A 13,807-nucleotide genomic window follows, 5' to 3' on the forward strand; every position below is an offset into this window, starting at 1 on the left:
TAACATTCAGCGATTCCTTCCTGAAGAAATGGCGGCCACCTGCACATGGATGGTATAGAGGGCTAAAACGGCACCGACATATAGGAATCAACAACAATGTCTTATGACTCGCTGGGACAGGTATTCACCAGGAGCATCAGTGTTACGTCACGCACTCGCCGACAACCATGTTCATCAACTTTAGCAAGTCCAATGCACCACCTGTAGCGGTGTTGTATTTTGTTATATGAATCCTAGGTGGCATCACTTGCACTAACATCAGTAACCCGCTAACAAAGAGCACCACTAAGTGTTTACAGAGATGTATATGTAGGGTATGAATAAACAGTACCGGGCACTTCGTTGCCGGCCCAGCTGAACGTCGCATCGTTCTTTCGTTACTCTCGACAAGGTGTCAAAAATGCAGTCTGCATCATAGTGAAAATGCCTTTGGGTGAGAAGAACACCAAGAACAGTGAGCTACTTGCGACGACTTACAAGAAAGCCATGGTAGCCATGGTCACTGGGCCTAACTTGCAACCACCACCCCATTTCGACTGCCACCATGCGGCTTGGCAAAGGTGGCATCAGCAGTTCAACGACTGCAGGTTCCCAAACGGGTCTTAATGCCGCGGATGATGAAGTTCACGTCAGAACGCTTCTCTACTCCATGGGAACCAGGTCATGAGGCAATATGTGTTCCTTGCAAGTATGGGACGAAGACCATGCAAAGTATAGCATCATCATTCGTAAGCTCGAGGGTACTTCATACACCCCGCCAACGAGCTGTATGAGAGCGCAGGGTTCCACAGACCTGTTCAACAGGCAGGCAAGACAGCTGACCCGTTTTTCACGGCACTGGGAAAAACGGAGAAGCGGTGCAATTACTCTACATGGGACATAGAGGAGCGACTGGTCCACGGCTGTTCTTTTGTTGGCCTTCATGACACGAAGTTATCAGATAAGCTGCGCCACAATCCAAATTTTATGTTAGATGAAGTGCTCATTTGTGTCCGTCAAGCAGAAGATGCAGAGAAAGAAAGAGCACAACTTTCAGCATGTTCGCCAGCAGCGATAACACATCCCAAAGCAACAAACGTGGATGCAGCGAAAGTCATGCAGAACTGCCCACGGCAGCGAGAGGCGCAAAACACAGTTGCCCCACAGATGCACGTTTCTTTGCCTTGTATATTTTGTGGCCGTTCCTCACATCCGTGCTCAGAATGTCCCACACGCCAAACAACCTGCAAGGAATCTGGAATGAAGGGCCATTTCGCAGTGGTTTGCCAGGCTAGCAAGCACCTTTATATTGTGGAATTAGGTGCTGTCAGTTCCGAAAGTGAAGCGTGGGCGAACTTCGTCGATGTAAATGTGGACGGAATGCCTTTACGCTTAAGTTGACGGCGGCGCCGAGGTCACAGTAATCCCCGGTACAATTTCTAGAATTTCGTCACATCTTGAGGTGCCAAAAGGGGAACCTTCAGGACCTGCGGGACAACCATTGGACATGCTGGCAGCGTTCATCACCATTATGCAGTAGAAGAACAAGTCGGAAACGCAACCACTTTACGTGCTTCGGGCACAAGCCACGCCACTTCTTGGGTTTCCTGCTATCCAGGAGCTCGGGGTGGTCAGTTTGGTGGATCCCGTTGTCAAGACTGCATCAGACAAGTTGTTTTGTGGTTTGGGCGAGTTGCAAGAATCTTACACTATACGCCTAAAACCAGACACTGTCTCATATTCGCTGCTGGTTCCAAAACGTGGGCTCATCCCTTTACAGGTTTCTTGAAGGCCGAGCTCGACAGGTATGAAGTGGAGGGCATGATGAGACGCATGATAAAGCCTACACAGTGGTGTGCTGGTATGGTCATTGTACCAAAAAGCATCAGGTTCATACTGCATTTGCATCGACCTCGGTAAAGTGAACCAGGCGGTGTTGCATGAGCGCCATATCTTGCCCACCGTCGACCAAGTTTTGGGACTACTGGGTAATGCTCAGGTGTTCTCGAAGCTAGACACAACATCAAGTTTTCATCAAGTAAAACTGGTAGAAGAGTCTGAAGAATTAACAACAATCATCACACCGTTCAAACGTTATTGTTATCATTGACTGCCATTCTGTATAACGTCTACCCCCAATTACTGCTCAACAAAAAAAGTGAGTGCGGGGACCCTCCCAGCAGGTTGCCTTCCAAAAGTTGAAAGACATATGATGTTGTCCAACATCTGCATGGCCAACTACCACCCGCTGAACCTGACCATTGTATCCGCAGATTCCTTTGGTCTAGGTGCCGTTTTGCTACAAGACCAATCAAGTGGAGAGTGCTGAGCCGTAGCCTACGCAACACGCACCCTCACACCAACAGAGCAAAGGTACAGCCAGATGGAAAAGGAGGGCTTGGCAGTTGCATGGACTGCCAATCGGTTTGACGAGTACGTTCGGGGCTTACACTTCGCCATCGAGACCAAATACTTACCACTCACGTCCTTGCTTGGTTCCATGGACGTCGAAGCTTTACCACCAAGGATCCAGAGGATTCAACTGAAACTCATGAGGTACCAGTACATGATTCTGTATGTTCTGGGGAGGCTGCTTGCAACGACAGATACTGTGTCAAGAGCACCAGTCGTACCAGCGTCCTCAGTGGAAGAAAACCAAGTGAAGTTGTACGTCAGTGAGGTCGTCAGTAACATCAAGGAAGGTGTACCAGTTAGTTTTAAAGTGGTTTGTCAGCACCTGTTGATGGATGGCGAGTGCATTACCCTCATTACATACTGCAGGCAAGGTTGGCCCCCAAAAAACAAAGTTCTATCAAACCTCTCGAAGTATTAGAATTAAGTACCAAGGTTAGCTGACTATGTACAAAGGACTGCTCCTGCAAAGAGGGTGTTGGATGATTCCAGAGGCTCTGCAGTAAGACGTGTTGGATTCTCTTCACGAGAGTCATCAGCGAGTGAACTAATGCAACGCAAGTGCGCATGATGCTGTTTGGTGGGGGCAAATATACTGTTATTGGTAGATTCATGTGAACGTTGTGCAACTACCAGGGTCCAGCGTACCGAGCCTTTGCTGCCAACACCTTAATTCAAAATTCAATGAAGTACCCATGGCAACAAGTGGGTGCAGATTTCTTCCACATAGAGGAACAAAATTTCCTGCTGCTTGCGGACTATTATGCACGTTATCCAGAGGTTATCTCGCTACGCAACACTTCCAGCCAGGTAGTTATATCGGCTATCAAGAGTGTCATTGCTCGATTTGGCATACCAGAAGTGCTTAGAAGTGATAATGGCCCCCAATTCTCGTCACACGAGTTTGTAAGTTTTGTGCAGAACTATGCGTTTAGTCCAGACAGGCCGCCATCGAAACTTGAACTTGGCAACATTTCATGCTAGAACCTTATCTAGTGAGGCAACAAGTCTAGCTGTGCTATTTTAGGAGCTAGAGGGTATTAAATGGGATGTAATAGGACTCAGTGAGGTTAGGAGGACAGATGAGGCCTATACTATAGCATTAATGAAAGGGTGGTACTAGGTATCGTAATTAAACTCGATAAAATATACAAGATGAAAATGGTAGAGGCTTATGCGCCTATGCCCAGCCATGATGACACGTCAGTTGAAAGCTTCTATGAAGACGTAGAATCGGCAATGAGTAAGGTAAAAACACAGTATACTGTACTGATGGGAGACTTCATTGCAAAAGTAGGGAAGGAACAGGCTGGAGGCCAGGCAGTAGGAGATTATGGAATCGGTACTAGAAACACCAGAGGAGAGCTATTAGTCAAATTTGCAGAATGCAATAATTCACGACTTTGAATACCTTCTACCGAAAGCGAGAGAACCGTACGTGGACATAAAGGAGCCCTTATGGCGAAAATAAGAACGAAATAGACTTTATTTTGAGTGCACACCCAAGCATCGTGCAGGATATAGAACTGCTTGGCAGTGACCATAGAATGGTACGGTCCCGAATACGCCTAGACTTGAAGAAATGACAGAAACTGATACGCAAGAAGCCAATCAACGAGCTAGCACTGAGAGGGAAAGTACAGGAATTCAGAGTGTCGCTGCAGAACAGGTACTCGGCTCTTAGTGAGGAAACCAACCTTAGCGTAGATACAATGAATGATAATCTGACGAGTATCATTACGGAGTGTGCAGTGGAAGTTGGAGGCAGGGTAGTTAGACAGGACACTGGCAAGCTTTCCCAGGAAACGAAGAACCTCGTTAAGAAGCGTCAAATCATGAAAGTCTCAAGCAGAACAGAAAAAATAGAACTGGCAGAGCTTTCGAAGTTGATTAATAGACGTAAAGTATGCGATATAAGAAGGTATAACATGGAGAGAATTGAACACGCTCTGAAAAACGGAGGAAGCGTCCAAGCAGTGAAGAGGAAACTTGGGATAGGCAAAAGTCGGATGTATGCACTAAGGAACAAAGAAGGCAAAATAACTACCAATATGGATAGGATAGTAATATTAGCAGGGGAGTTTTACAGAGATCTGTACAGTAGCCAGCTCAACCATGACCTTAATATAAGAACAAGCAGTAACCCAGATGACACCCAACCAGTAATGATAGAAGTCAGAAAAGCCTTGGAGAGCATGCAAAGAGCAAAGCTGCTGGTGAGGATTAGGTAACATCAGATCTGCTGAAAGATGGAGGGCAGATTGTGTTAGAAAAACTAGCGACCATGTTTATGAGGTGTCTCCTGATGGGAAGAGTATTAGATCCTTGGAAGAAGGCTAACATCATCCTAATACAGAAGAAAGGAGATGACAAGAATTACAGGCCGATCAGCTTGCTCTTCGTAGTACACAAGCTATTTACAGAGGTAATTGCTAACAGAGTTCAGAAAACATTACAGTCCAATCAACCAAAAGAACAAGCAGGATTTCGAACAGGCTACTCAACAATTGACCACATTCATACTACCAATCAAGTTATAGAGAAATGCTGAGAATATAGCCAACCACTATACATAGCTTTCATAGATTACGAGAAGGCGTTTCATTCAGTAGAAATATCAGCAGTCATGCAGACACTGCGTAATCAGGGCGTGAATGAAGTGTATATAAACATCCGGGAAGAAATCTACAAAGGATCGACTGCTACCATAGTGCTTCATAAAAAAAAAAAAGCAACAGAATACCAATCAAGAAGGGTCTAAGGCAGGGGGACACAATCTGCTCAATGCCATTTACCGCATGCTTACAGGAGGTTTTCAGAAGCCTACAATGGGAATAGCTAGGGATAAGAGTTAATGGAGAGTACGTTAGTAACCTGCGCTTTGCCGATGACATTGCATTGCTGAATAACTCAGGGGACGAATTGCTACTCATGATTACGGAGTTAGACAAGGAGAGCAGAAAGGTGGGTCTTAAAATTAATCCGCAGAAAACGAAAGTAATGTACAACAACCTTGGAAGAGAGCAGCGCTTCGAGTAGGTAGTAGTGCACTTCAAGTTGTAAAAGACATATGTCTACTTAGGACAGGTAAAACCGCGGAGCCGAACATCGAGACTGAATGTAACTAGAAGAATAAGAATGGGGTGGAGCACATTTGGCAAGCACTCTCAAATTATGACAGGTAGATTGCCACTATACCTCAAGAAAAGGTATTTAAATACCTTCCTCTTGAGGAAGCTGCATCTTGCCGGTACTTAGCTATGAAGCAGAAACCTGGAGACTTACAAAGAGGGTTCAGCTTAAATTGAGGACGACATAGCGAGCAATGGAAAGGAAAATGGTAGGTGTAACCTTAAGAGACAAGAAGAGAGCAGAGTGGATTAGAGAACAAACCGGGCTTAAGGATAACATACTTCAAATCAAGAAGAGGAAATGAACGTGGGCTGGGCATGTAGCACGTAGACAGGATAACTACAGGTCTTTAAGGTTAACTAACTGGATTTCTAGAGAAGGAAAGCGGGTTAGGGAGAGATACAAGGTTAGGTGGGCAGATGAGATTAAGAAGTTTGCGGGTATAAATTGGCAGCAGCAAGCACAGGACCGAGTTGACTGGCGGAACACGGGAGAGGCCTTTGTCCTACAATGGATGTAGTCAGGCTGATGATGATGATGGTGGTGGGTTTAGTCGCATTACGAACAGTCCTGGTTTCCCTAAATCAAACGGTGCGGTGGAGCGGTCTGTGAAGACTGTGAAGGATCTTTTCTTAAAAGCAGCAACCGGTTCCTCGCACTGTTGTATCGTGACACACCAGGTGTCACGGAGTACTGCCCGTCACAACTCCTCATGGGGCGACGGGTTACGAACACACATTCCCAGGGACCAGGGCAAGCTGTCACTGGAACTACTATGATCAGACGTCGTCATCGAAAAGGACGCCTCCGCCAAGAAATGGCAAGCTAAGAAATTCAATTGTTGGCATGGGGCAAGAGAGCTCCGGGACCTCTCATCAGAAGATGAGGTGTGGGTAACTGATGCAGAGTGCGAGCCCAAGTTCTTAGCCGGGCCCAGCGTGCAGGATCGTACATCGTCGAAACGCCCAGCACAGTTATACAATGAAATCGACGGCATCTCATGCCTTTTCCCCAGATACCAGTACAACATTCCCAGTCTCCCTTCCAAGCCTGGGACCAGACCAGGAGCGTCGGCCAAGAGCAACCATTGCCTGGCCAGCACAATACGACTAACATGGCAGAGCCTGAAAATGCCGCACAAGGTTACCAGGTCAGGAAGGCGTCTAATCTCACTCAAAGGCTGAATTTGTCGATCTTCGAAGTTAGATGTAGTGTTGTTGTATTTGGTTTTATGAATCATAGGTGGCATCACTTACACTAACAGAGGGCACCCACTAACAAAGGACACCACTGAGTGTTTACAGAGATGTACATATAGGGTATGAATAAACAGTACCAGGCACTTAGTCCCCAGCCCAGGTGAATGTCACATCGTCCTTTTGTTACTCTCGACACCACCGTCCTTGGGCGGCGGCAGAGTTACCTTCGCTGCACACGTCAGCAGTTCCCGCGTCGGGCAGCCAGTGAGATCCCACAGGAAGTTATGGGTGGACAGCGCCAACAGGTGGGCATATGTGCCACGTGCAGTTCGCCGCGACCAAAGGTAGCCAGAGCACTTGCGTAAGCTAACGGTGTGAAATAGCTCACATCCTCCTCTCCTACTATGTTGAAGAGGAAGAGCAGGTATGCGGGCACTAGGCGGCTATGAGCACTTATGGAAGACAACAATCGAGGATGGCTCATGTTACGTGGGCAGCAGCCGCTGGCAGTTGTGGCTGGGCATCAGCAGAGTGAAGATGGCTGCTAGTCTATCTCGGCATCTTCCCTGAGTGGTTCCGGGCTAGCCACAGCCCTGTAAATAGCTCGTCAAAGGTAACTGAATAATACGGGCAGAAAAATTTGAGTTGCAAGTAGATTTCTTAGTTATGTTTAGTAAACTCGCCAAATAGATCACTTAAAAGACGTGTTGAAGCAATGTCATCGTGGTGCTCAATCAGGTCCCTGCAGCCAATAGTGAGCAGTGATCAAGGCTTGTGCAAAATGCAATCAGCTGTCTGCACTCCATGTCAGTGAAGTAAAAACATAAAATAGCCTTCTATACCTCAATAAATTGCATGACAAATAAGAGCAGCAGCGATTCCCACCATTTCTAATTAGAAGAGTTTTGAACACAGTGAAAGAGTAACACCCATTTCTACCACCGCTCTACTACGGGTATAGGCAGAATGATAAGTCCACCATCAAGTGGAAAGCCAACTAGCAGGCTTATGCGAATAGTGAATTTTAGGTTCAAGGTGCATTTGAAGCAAACGGTGATTTTGGTAAAATAACTTTGAATCCCCCCCTCCCCCCGAATTCGAATAGCATATATATCGCACATGGTAAACAAAAATGAACATACCTGTCATTACCTGTCAAACCTGCACAATATTTTTAAAAAGTTGATACAAAGCCCATGCAAATGCCTTTTTTTTATCAAGGAAAGCAGCAACAACTTTGAATAGTAACAAAATTTGACTCAGTAGAAGGCAAGCAGCAGCCTGTAAAATGCCAATATTTAAAATTTGCTATACTTATAGCCTATAAATCGGTATGTCAAGCTTTAAACTTTAAATATAATTCCATGGGAACACCAGTGGCGGCCTATAAAACGTCACTTCCTAAAATTTCCTAAACCTTTTAAAATTTGCTTGAACAGTAGCAGAATTTGACTCTCGGTAGAATGCAAGCAACAGCCTGTAAAATGTTACTTTTTAAAATTAGCTAAATTTAGAGCATAGAAGTCGGCATATCAAGCTTTTAAGCTTAAAAATGATTCGATGTAAGAGTAATATCTTCAGTTAACTTTGAAGTGGGGCTTCGCGGCAGTTCAGATTTCCCCTCGATACACAATGTCACGGCTTGGCACCTATCCACTGCAGTGAAACCATCTTTACTAAATGTCTCATGGGGATTAATATGCATCTATTCGTTTGTTTTGAATAATTCAAAATTTTCAATATTTTAAATTCAATTCTCAATTATTTCAAACACTGAATTATTCGTTTGAAAATTCGGCACAATCGAATATTAGTACAAGTTTACTAGCCACTGGTAGCAATGTGCGCCACATTGGCAGCACTGCCAGAACCAGTCTCACAAATTTAGGAATCATGACAGCACATCATTCTCAACTAAACTTAGTCATAACTGTGGTATTCAATAGCTACCATAAATGAGTACACAAGAGCTACCACTTAGCTTTACAAGGAGCATTGAACGCAATCAAATGCAAACGGGTTCACGCATCACCGCTGGATGCATGAAAGTAGTATCAACAATAAAAAATGCATGACATCTAACTCACTGTTTTATTCGGGGCAGTGATAACACTTACAAAATTATTTTGCAACACTGTGTTTAGGCAACTAATCACAACAAACATGCACTCATATTGAGAAGTAGACCAATGTAACATAATCAAACACCTCGAAAATAAAAACATTAAAAACACAAATGCCACAAAAATATTCATATCTTGCAAGGGCAGAGCCAATTTCCAAAGGGGCCCTCTAATACCTTTCAAGACAAAGATTTATTTGCAGGTAATACAGACTGCCCAGCAGATGTGCATCAAAACATGAGTAAAAACATTGATATCGATCACAGGAATCACATTATAAAGCTCCACTTCGTCTTCAAAGGCAAAATAAAGAATGACAAGTCCAATGCAAGACAATACAAGAGTGCTGTAACAAACAAGGCCACACGAGAACTGGTGCAAGTGTTACCAAAAACCTGGAGCAAAGAAAAAGTGTTTACGTAAACATGGCATAATGTGCTTCTGATTACAATAACTTCAAATTGATTTGGCTCTGCATCAGGTTTACTCCTCAACAGAAAAGCGTAGCACTAGTCTGAAGAGAACATTACTTTTGTTCAATTAGGAAATAAGCAAAATGTTTGGTAAACAAGTGCCTTCATGCGTTCTTTGGCCAAAACTATACTGTTACGGTTAAAGTCGAAGGGTGTTTATTAGCATGGCGAAGTTGATGGTTCGGTAGTAATGGCGTCAGTATCTGTCACCAGTTCACGGTTTCCTCCTCTTCTCCTCTCTCGGCTCATATCCGTTGCATTTCCCGGCTCCCAGACGAAGCCCGCTGGGTGAGTATGAATCATTCTGAATGTTGAGGGTGAAACCGTTTAAGGTGGGCGACAGCTGGGTCGGTTTGACCGACGGCCAGCTGATGTCAGCCGTGCTACCACGTATATCGAATCGCTGCAGCGATCAACAATGACGAATGGGCCACTGTACTGAGGTAAAAACTTTTCGCATAGGCCCTGTTTACGTTGTGGCGTCCACAACCACACAAAGCCTCCTTTGCAGTATGCTACAGACTGATGGCGGCTGTCATAGCTTTCCTTTGATCGGTGTTGCGAAGCCACAGTACGAAGACGAGCAATACGCTGGGCTTCTTCGGCTAGGCAGAGTGTCTTGGAGACAGAGTAGCCGCTACGGAAGTCAAGTGGTAGAATAGTATCAATGCAGCTGAACGGTGAACGTGCGTAAAGGAGGTAAAAAGGACTGTAATTGGTTGTCTCATGTTTGGCCGTGTTATACGCATAAGTAATGAAGGGGAGAACGTCGTCCCAGTCCTTGTGGTCAGACGATACGTACATGGCCAACATGTCAGTCAGAGTTCTTTTCGTACGTTCTACCAGCCCATTCGTCTGAGGGTGATACGGGGAGGAATGGCGGAACTGTGAATTTCACAGACAAACCAGTTCTTCGATGGCATCCGCAACGAACTGACGACCACAATCACTAATGATCACTCTGGGAGGGCCGTGTCGAAGAATGATGAATCTAAGCAAAAACATGGCCACGCACGCCGCTGTCGAGAATGGTATCGCTGCAGTTTCTGCGTAACGAGTCAAATGGTCGACGCACACTATCACCCATCGATTGTTGTTAGCAGAGCGTGGAAATCGGCCCAAAAGGTCGATACCAACTTGATCAAATGATAGATGAGGAGGTGGCAGCGGATGGGGAAGACCTGGTGAAGGAGTCGTAGGACACTTGTAGCGTTGACATTGTTTGCAACTTGCAACATAGTGCTTGACTGTGTCCCGCATTCTGAGCCAGTAAAAATGCTCTTGTGTCCTATTCAAAGTTCTGATGAACCCCAAGTGACCAGCTGTCGCATCGTCGTGCATGGCCTTCAGTATGTCAAATTGTAGGCTCTGTGGTACGACTAGAAGGAAGCGTACGCCTTTGATTTGATTGATTTGTGGGGTTTAACGTCCCAAAACCACCATTTGATTATGAGAGACGCCGTAGTGGAGGGCTCCGGAAATTTTTGACCACCTGGGGTTCTTTAACGTGCACCCAAATCTGAGTACACAGGAAGCGTACGCCTTTAGCCGAATAATTTGTCTTGTATAAAAGGCCGTCACGGACACAAAAGCAGCCGTTGGCTTGAGGACGCTATGCCACGGCAAGTAATGGCTCCAAGCTAATATCAGCCTCTTGTTCTTTCTTGAAAGTACTTAAATCTGGGAATGTGGAAGAAATGGAGGCGAAACAGTCGTCAAAACTGTCTTCTTGACACTCAGTCGTCTTCAGGTGAAGGCGGGAGAGACAGTCAGCATTTGCATGGCGGCGCCCAGACTTGAACGAGATGACGACTCCTGAAGTCGAAGAGCCCAACGTGCCAGTCGACCATTCGGGTCACGAAAATTCACCAGCCAGCATAAAGCGTGATGGTCGGTAACGATAATGAACGGACGTCCATAAATATAAGGTCGAAATTTGTGTACCGCAAAAACAGCTGCCAAGCATTCTTGTTCTGTTACGGTATAGTTGAATTCAGCTTTGTTGAAAGAGCGACTGGCATAAGTCACTACGTGCTCAGCTCCTTGATGACGCTGCACAAGTACAGCACCTATGCCGATGCCACTAACATCAGCGTGTACTTCCGTAGGCAAGGACGCATCAAAGTGACGCAGTATGGGCCCCGACGTTAGTAGAAACTTTAGCTGGCGGAACGCATCGTCGCAAGCTGAAATCCAGTTGAAAGGGACGTCCTTTTGAAGAAGACATGTTAGGAGATGCATCATGTCAGCGAACCTCCGAACGAAACGACGAAAATATGAGCATAGGCCCAAGAAGCTCCTCAATTCCCGCACCGATATTGGTGGTTCGAAAGAGCCGACGGCCTTGATTTTTCGTGGGTCTGGCGTTATTCCATTTTTGTCAATGAGATGTTCAAGTACTAATGTCTCGGTTTCACCAAAACAACATTTCTTAGAGTTTAGGATCAAGCCGGCCTTTTGTATGCAATCCAAAACAAGACTGAGACGTCTGTTATGCTCGTTCAGTATGCTGCCAAAAATCACCACATGATCTAGGTAGCACAAACAAATTTCCCATTTAAGTCCTCAAAGTATTGTGTCCATATATCGTTCGAATGTTGCCGGTGCATTACAAAGACCGAACGGCATAACATTAAATTCGTAAAGGCCGTCAGGTGTCACAAAGGCCGTTTTCTCTTTGTCGTTTGAGTGCATGGGTATTTGCTAATACCCTGATCGCAAATCCAGTGACGAAAAGTAGGCAGCGGAATGCAGGCAACGAACGACGTCATCAATTCTAGGAAGCGGATACACGTCTTTTTTGGTGACCGCATTTAGTTTTCTATAGTCTATGCAAAAGCGCCATGATCCACCCTTCTTTCTTACTAAGATCACAGGCGCTGCCCACGGATTAGATGACTCTTGGACAACACCTTTTCGCAACATATCGGTGACCTGTTCAGCTATCACTGCCCTCTCTGTCGACGACACGCGGTAAGGTTTTTGATGAACGGAGTGCGCAGATCCGGTGTCAATTCTGTGATGAGCACAAGAACGTGGTAGTGATGTCTCCGTGTCACCTTGTGTGGTATCGAACACAGAAAGATGTGTCACAAGGACACGTGCAAGAGCGTGACGTTCATGCGAGGGTAGCGACTTGCTGATCATTCTTAAGATCTCTTATTCAGAACTGCTTATCTGGGGTTCGCTTGTTTCAGACTGCTGCTCTTTGCTTAAAAGGGTGATAGCCCCGTACGTGATTTCGTCGAACTCGACAAGCTTCATATCACGTGGAAGAACAGCAGGCACCGAAGAACAATTGAAAGCCCACAAGCTTGAGGCGCCATTCACAACTGTCACGAGAGAACGAGGCACAAGTACATTTTTCTTCACGCAACCCGTCGCAAGTGGTTGAATTTGCGCGTCAAACGATGAAAGGTTGGCAACAGCAAGATTAACCGGAACACATGATAAAGACCACGGCGCTGAAAGAGAATCATTCGACACGACGAAACAGTTTTTCTGCGGTAAAGATGTCTCAGCAAGCGAAGACAAAAGCATGTTATTCACCGTAATTTTGCCTGTGCCACAATTAACGGAAGCACCACAATCCCGAAGAAAGTCAATCCCAAGAATCACATCATGAGTGCACCGCAGTAATACCAAAATTTCCGTGACAAGATATTCAGCACTAAACAAAACACTTGCAACACAAATACCTAGAGGAACGAGGCACTCTCCGCTGACACCACGAAACGTCACACCACCATTCCATGGGAACATAACCTTTCGACCAAGTCTTTCCTTGAATGTGGCACTCATGACGGAAACCGTAGCACCAGTATCCACTAACGCAGTTGCAGGCACACTATCAATTAACACACACACTTTGTTTTGGGACATCATATTAGGAAGAGGAGCAGTTTACAGAGATGGAGACCCGCCGGCGACCTTACCTCCATCGGCCGCGCCGGCTAGTTTCCCTATGGACGCGGTGGTGTAGAAGGTCGCCGTGGGGATGGTGAACGGCGTGAGCGACTGGTTGGTGACGTCAGGCTGCGGTTTGATGCTGGCAAGTCACTCCTCCTGTTAAAATGGCGGAAGGAATTCCTGGGTAGCGAGCCTATAGCGTTTGTTGCGCGATGTTCTGCCGGCCAATGACCATCGTTGACGCGTTCAAAGTTAGGCCAAGTCGGTGGTGGGCCACACCTCGTCTCGCGGCGACGGCGACAAAAACAAGAGATGTGTCCTGTCGCACTGCAGCTGTAGCAAACAGGTGAAGGGCGACCGACGTTGTAGACTTCGGGATAAGCCGCCCTCGGACGCTGCGAGTAGTAGATACAATTTTCTAAGTGCCGATTTGTCGCCGTACCTCGATAAGCGCGTTGGTCATGCGTCACGTTATCAGGAAACGTATGGTGGTGCTGTTGTAGGATATCGGTTCAACTGTCTGCAACGCCTGGCATGGCTGACAGCGAAGAAACCACCGGTGCAGCTTCGTGAGAATGAT

The sequence above is a fragment of the Rhipicephalus microplus genome, chromosome 8, assembly GCF_043290135.1.
Source record: "Rhipicephalus microplus isolate Deutch F79 chromosome 8, USDA_Rmic, whole genome shotgun sequence".
NCBI classification, from domain to species: Eukaryota; Metazoa; Arthropoda; class Arachnida; order Ixodida; family Ixodidae; genus Rhipicephalus; species Rhipicephalus microplus.